This window comes from Hylobates moloch, unplaced genomic scaffold (assembly GCF_009828535.3).
Source record: "Hylobates moloch isolate HMO894 unplaced genomic scaffold, HMol_V3 SCAFFOLD_6, whole genome shotgun sequence".
NCBI classification, from domain to species: domain Eukaryota; kingdom Metazoa; phylum Chordata; class Mammalia; order Primates; family Hylobatidae; genus Hylobates; species Hylobates moloch.
Window position 1 is genome coordinate 112,237,690 of NW_026652281.1, and position 7,257 is coordinate 112,244,946.

Sequence of the window (7,257 nt, forward strand, 5' to 3'; positions counted from 1 at the left end):
CTCAGTTGTCCTCTTTCTCTTGAGGGGAGCCCAGGAAAGCAAGCGTGGATGTCCGGCCCACCTAGGCTTCAGCGAAAGGGTTTCCCGGCCTGGCCTCACAGCTCTGGGAGGGCCTTGGGAGAGACACGGATGATCAAAGATGGCTGAGGGGGCCGGGGAGCAGCTGAGTCTCTGAGTGCCTCTTCTGCCTCTCCTCTTAGAAATGCAAATGGCATCTGTGCAGGAATCCTTTTAAGGGATGAAAGCAGTTTTTAAAAAGACATTAATCTCCTCACTCACTTCCTTCTGATGGTTGGAGATGAGTGACAAGCCTCGTAATTGAAGATGGTGGGGCTGATAATTCGACAGTAGCCTCGGGAGGGATGTCTTGGGCTGTGAATCACTGCACTACACAGACCTGATCGTCTCCCTGATGGTACCTCCCAGGCCTTCACAGCCTCTTGCTGGCGTACGAAGATTCACACACATGTGAAGGCTTGAGTTGCCTGGTTGTTAGGGTGCGGGATGCAGCTTCCTGGCCCAGGGAATTTTTTTGGGAGCAGCTGCTGCAGTGAGCAGGCACCTTTGTGCACAGGCACCTGCTAGGTTCCGAGGGTGAGAGTGTATGTGCATAGTAGGTGTTTGATGTCTGTTGAATGGGAGCATGCGAGGCTCAGGGTAGGGCCTCAGATGCTTGGACAAGCTACACGTGGCCTCCCTGACACCCCAGGGCTCTTCTTGTCCTCCCTCACAGCAGCCTTCTTAGCACTCTCAGAAGGACCGGCCTCTCCCAGCTCATGGGGACCCACTGCCCAGGATGCTGCTGGTGAGTGTTGGTTCCTGGGGGATACTTGACCTTTCTGTTGCAAATGCTTACACCCACGCTTGTGCAAGTACACTCAGATCCCCTACTCTCGGCTGAATCTGGGGGTTGTGTGAGGATGCAGGCAGCAGTGAGTGCAGAGGAAGCCAAGGAGGGACTTATGGACCCCAGGGAGCCCCTGATGGGCCCATCATTGGCCCTGATGACTGAGGTAGGGTCGGTGTTGCTAGCACCTCGGATAGGTCCAGCCCTAAGCTGGGCTGGGTCTGAGCAGAGTGGAGATGAGTGAGAAGCCTTTCTACTCCACGTTTTCCCACAGCACTTCCGATAGAGCGTGTTGAGGGGGTCCCAGAAAGTGCAGCTCTCAGATGGGCTGTGTCCTAGAGACAGTGTGCTGAGAGGATGGGGAAGTGATTTGGGGCTGTACTCTGTGTGTGTGTGTTTAAGGGGTATTCACTAATTCATTTACTCATTCATTCATTCATGTATTCATTCTAAGGTGCCAGTCACCATGTTTAATTCTGGGGTTTCAAGGTGGGGACAAAACTGACATGGTCCCACCCTGTGGGAGCTCACAGCCTATAGAGGGAGACAGACATCAATCCAGCAATCGCACCAATAGACACAAAAGTACTGATACTGCATGGGGACAGCACTCTCTGCTGAGTTTTGCCACAGGTTTGTGACTTCCCTCTTCATGCCAGGGTATTCACACGTTTCGCTTATCTGGAGACCTCTTTGCTGAAGTGAACGCTTGTCTGTACACAGCAGAACAGCTAGCTGGGTATTTCTGACCCCCATTCACTTGCCTTTTAAACCACCTCCCAAAGTCTCCAGTGGCCCCAATGTTTTGGGAGTACAGTTTGGACATCATGGCATTGGAGGGATAGCAAAAAAGCCTTGCAGCTTTCAGAACAGCAGCAGCAGGGCAGTGAGAAGTTGACATTGCTGTTGCAGGATGATGCACCCAGCAGAGTGGTCTGAGAGGGGCTGTGGCAGTAAAGGAAGGCTGTGTCATCCAAACAGAGGGATGAGTGGGTCTGGGACCAGCCTGGGGCCAGAGTGGGAGACTGAGCGGCTAATGGGAGCAGGCTCTGCTATGGAGTGCGGGCCTGCCCAGGGGCCCCTGTGGAAGAGGTGGGGGCCAGGGCTACCTGTGGGCTTGTGCTGGTCTCAACATGGACTCTTGGCCCATACTTAGAAAGCAGGCTGTGTCAGTCACAGAGTTGAGCTCCTTAAGCAACGGCCAAGGGCAGGCCCTTCCATGAAGAAGCCTGGGAAAGGGGAGGGGAGGGTGGCTGAAATCTCTGGGGCAGTGTTAGTTTTCTATTACCGCTGAAGCACATTACCACACGCTAAGGGACTTTAAGTCAACATGCATTTATTATCTTACAATTCTGTCAGTCAAAAGCTGGACATGGTCTCCCTGGGTTAGGATCAAGGCCTCAGTCAGGCTGTGTTCCATCTGGAGGCTCTAGGGAAGAATCTGTTTTCTTGACCTTTCTAGCTTCTAGAGGCTGCTTGCATTCCCTGGCTCGTGACCTCCTCCTCCATCTTCAAAGCCAGCCGCACTGCATTTCTCGGACACCCCCTTCCATCGTTGCTTCTCCCTCTGACCAGAACTGGGGAATACTCTCCACCTTTAGGGACCCATGTGATTACACTGGGCCCTCCCAGGTAATGCATGAAAATTTCTCCATCTCAAGACCCCCAAACTTAATCACATCTGCAAAGACCCCTTTTTCCATGTAAGGTACATCATTGCAGGTTCTGGGGATTGGGTCGTGGGCATCTTTGCTTGGGGTGGGCGGGAAGCCTTCTGCCCTGGAATCTTGGCAGCCAGGGACAAAGAAGCTTGTGACTTTTATTTGACTTTGAAGGTAGGCAGTCCCCCAAGACTCAAACCTACAGAAACCACGCCCCCTAGCTAGAACTGGGTGTGGAGGACCCTTCTCCATGGGTCATTTCTGCTGGGGACACCTTGACTGTGAGGCCTGCCCCTCCTCGACCTGCCCCAGCCCCGGGGCGGGGCTCCTTCTCAGGCTTTCTCAGCAGCATGCCTCAGCTTGGGACTGCACTCCTGGTGGGGGAGGGAGCTGCGATGATGTGGGGCACACCGAGTATCCCCATGGGAGACTGTGGCTTCTGGGGACCCAGACAGGGTACCCCTTCTTTCTTTTCTTTTTCCTTTTCTTTTCCTCTTCTCTTCTCTTTCTACAGAGTCTTGCTCTGTCACCCAGGCTGGAGTGCAGTGGCATGATTTCAACTCACTGCAACCACTGCCTCCAGGGTTCAAGTGATTCTCCTACCTCAGCCTCCTGAGTAGCTGGGATTATAGGCACCTGCCACCACACCTAGCTAACTTTTTGTGTTTTTAGTAGAGACGGAGTTTCACCATGTTGGCCAGGCTGGTCTCGACCTCCTGACCTCAAGTGATTCACTCACCTCAGCCTCCCAAAGTGCTGGGATTACAAGCGTGAGCCACCATGCCTGGCCAGGACCCATTTCTGAGTGAGGAGCTGGGGCTGAGCAAATGGGAAGCCCAGGTATCCCAGGGTGCGTTTCCTCCCTGTGCCACCTCCAGATGCTGGCAGGCGCCCTCTGACCACTGTGTACCTTCTTCTCCAGGAAGGCCCTTTAGGGTGGGTGCTGACCTTCTCTAGGAGCCCTCACTCATGGGGTCTGGGATGTTGACCCATGACATGGCTATGAGGTTGCAGAGACTCCTCCAATGCAGAGGATGGGCTGGGGGAGCGCCCTGGACTGAGCGGCCTTCCCCGCAGTGCCGCGGAAGCCACACTGGAGCCTGAGGTGAAGGAAACACCAGTACTACCGATCCTGTCTTTATTTAACATTTTGGTATTCTATTCATCATAGACTTTTGCATTAATTTTGATTTTTAGAAATACTGTGTGGAAATATTGTTCGTCTTGATTCCTGAGTTTTTTGGCTCCCTTAGCTTTTGTGTTTCACTTGCTCGCCCTAGTCCTGGCCCCCTGCCTCCCAGGACAGAGGAGGGAATCTCCATGCCCCGGAGCTGACTCTGGCCTCTGGTCCTCTCTCCAGAGGAGGAAGGCGAGAGTGAGGTGGGTGTTCAGGAGAGGACGGGCTGGTGACATGGCGGTCTTGGTTTTTCATGGGATCTGCCGCAGTGACCTGGCAGGCATGAGCATGGGCTGGGCTGAGTAGGCCCTGGGGGCAGGGGCTTTTCCTGCATCTTCCAGCCCAGCTCCAGGGGAATCCTCTCACCCTTTGTGGGGTTGGAGGCCCTGCCTTGGAGCATCTGGCTGCCTGGGACTAAAGACACCTCCCTGCTGGGGTGGGGAGAGGCCAAGGGGCATGGCTGTGGAGTCTGAGGGTAGGAGAGGAGGCTCTCTGAGCTGGGGACCCCGGCAGCCAGCCCCGGCAGCTGCACGTGTATCCGGGTGGCCGAGGGCCGTGTCGTGCTGGGTGTCTGACTGCAAGCCGTGTTGGCAGGGCCTGGGCTCCTGGGCCTGATGCTCAGCACGCTGTCAGCACTCAGCAAATAATAAATAATAATAATATCTCCAGCATGTTTGGGAGCTCGAGGAGGGAGGGAACACAGAAAACATGTGTTCTGTCTCATGGCGGGTGCCGGGAAGCTGAAGTCTGCTCTGTGCCTCTCTGGCTGGAATTTGGAGGGAGGCACACCCCCCCTCCTAGCTGCAGCTTGGGACACAGGGAGGGCAAGCCAGGAGCTGGCACCTGTGCTGCTGGGAACACAGGGCTTGAAGAGGGTTGCCTGGGGAGGTGCCCTTGAGCTGTCCTTTAGAAAGAGCCTGGACTGTCCTCAGATGTCCTCTGGGATTTGGATAGTTGGACTTGGACTGAGATCCTGGCTCTGCTCCTTCAGACAAGTCACTTCACCTCTCTGAGCCTCTCAGTTTTCTCACTTACGAAAATGGGAGGTTACAGCAACTGTTAGAGTGGGTGCAAATGGTTGGCACTGCTGGCAGCGTCTCTTGGGCATCAGTGTTGCTGGTCCTTCGTGTGAGGCCTGAGCTTGATCCCGTGGAAAAAGACCATGAGGAGCAGGACTGTGTAGGTGGCTGACACTAGCAACTTGCTCCAATGCAGCTGACACCCACTACTGTTTGTTGATTGACTGCGGGACCCAGGAGCTTTCAGGGGGCAGGGGATGGAGGTTGAGTGCTTGATGTCAAAGCCCTCTGGGGACTTGATGGCTCAGTGGGAGTCTCCTGGGTGACTCCTGCACCTGGGGGCTCAGCACCACATCTTGGGCTGCAGCTCCCAGGCTGGGGGTCAGATGGGAATGCTGTTGGGCTGACACAGCAAAGGCTTGGGAAGTGCCCCAGCACAGCCCTCATGACTCCATCTCTCCCTAGCCTGCTTCCTCAAGATGTCAGGGAGGGACTGGAGTAGTAGTAGCACAGGTGCCGCTTTCTATCCAGTGAGGCTGAGTTTTCCCCACCTGCTCAGCCATGAAGAGCCCCAGGCAACTCCTAGAGGGCACCTTACCGTGCCCCTGAATCTGACTCTGTGGCTGCTCTCTGGGTGAGCGAGACCCGGGGAGCAGATGTGCAGAGGTCCTTGAGAGGTGGCCCCTCTTGGGTGCAGAGGCCGTGGGGCCTGTGCAGCCTCCCTGTGAGATGACTGTCTCCCACAGCCCCCTTTCCAGGGCCCTGTAGCTCCCCTTCTCTCCACTCCTTGGTCTCCAAGTGGGCGTTGCCCCTACTTACCAAGAGCCTCCTGCCTCCTGCCCTGAGGGGTCGGCTCCTCCTGGGTGGGCCAGCGAGGCCTAGACGGTCCCCTTTGCCTGGCTCAGGGAGGTGCCACAGGGGATGGGCCACTTGTCAAATGCTGTTGTTTAATTTTCTTTACTCAGACTCTGCTTGTTCCAACACCCTGCAATGACTCGGTGTTAACCGAGCACCAGGGACTATAATTATCAGGGGTTGAGAGACAAGAATCTCCTGGTGGTGCGGCAGCTGCAGGCAGGAACTGCAGCTTGATCTGCCCCTGGAGAGGAGCTGCTCCAGCCTGACTCGTGTCTGAGGAGCCGCCGTGGTTCACACCCTTCACCCCCACATTTGTCTGCAGCTCCACAGGGATGGTGCGCTCCTAGGGTCGTGTTCAACCTCTGTCGGTGGGGCAGACATGGGATGTGATTCATATAGAGTGTGGCTGGCATTGTTCCTGAGCATCTGGGAAGGACAGGCCCCTCTTGTAGTTTTGCAGATGTGCAGAGGCTTCCGCTCTGAAGGAAGGGCAGCCCTGACTGCATGGGTGCCCAGGAGGGGGGTTGCAGGGTGCCCACAGCCCGTGAGGGCGCTTTGCTCAGCACAGGTGCAGACTCTTGCATTGAGTCAGGAATCATTTCCCTGGAGTCTAGTAGGACAGACCAGACTCAACAGCCAGGATTTTGGCTATGAAGTTGGGGTCAACTGGTCACATGCTCTGAGTGCTTAAAAAACACCAGTGAAGGCCACCTCCAGATGTACGAACAGTCATTCAGTGTCTTGGTTGATCTAGGGGTCTGGGTGCTCTCCTGGGGCTGGGTCCCCATTATAAGAGGCACAGGCAGCCTGGTGCTGTGAAGATTGGGCACCTTGTCATGTTGGGGTGGGGGGCGGGGCGGGTGTGCTCTCAGAGCTGGGGATGGTCTGGGAGGGGTTGCTTACCTGGGTTCGGGTATGGGAAGGATACGTGTGAAGAGGTGGGAGCAGCTGGGCTCAGCTTTGGGGAGGAAGGTTTGGGCTCAGCTGCTGACTGTTGGATGACCCAGAGTGGAGAGAGTTGGGTTGTTGGAGACTGACCCCTGGTCATCGGGGGTTTTGGCAGGCAGAGGTAGGGTAGCTGCTGTTGACATGTGGAGAGATGATTCCTACCTGAGGAGGGGCTCGGGCGAGATCTCTTACCCTGACTGAAGAGTCTCTAGCTCCGAGGCTAGCCCTGGATCTGCCACTGACTGGCACCTGCCCTCTGGGTAGGTCTCTCCCCTCTCTGTGTCTGTGTTCCTGCCTGGGGCAGGATCTAGGGGCCTGATTCCTCCTGGATTTTTCTTGTGGATCATATGAGGGGACATGGGGAGCGGGGTGCAGGTGGGGGCTCTGGGAGCCTTCTGTGCCTATAGATGCAGCCATAGGATGCAGGCACACTGAGCCAGGGTGCTGCGGAGGTGTGGAGGTCGGTATTTATGGATGGAGCACTTTCTCCTAGGACTTCTGGTTCTCCAGTGAGGCCCTGAGGGCATAGGAATGTGACCATCCCATGCATGTCTGTGCTCTTGGGGCTGGTGTTGGGACCTGGGAATATGGGAGCCATCTGAGGTTGCAGGGCTGTGGGAGGTGAGGCCCTCACTGGAGTCTCCTGGCTCAACTCCCATGAGCACTGCATTGGCTCAACTCCCATGAGCACTGCATTGGCTCAACTCCCATGAGCACTGGCATTGGCTGAGCACACAGTAGGCCTTT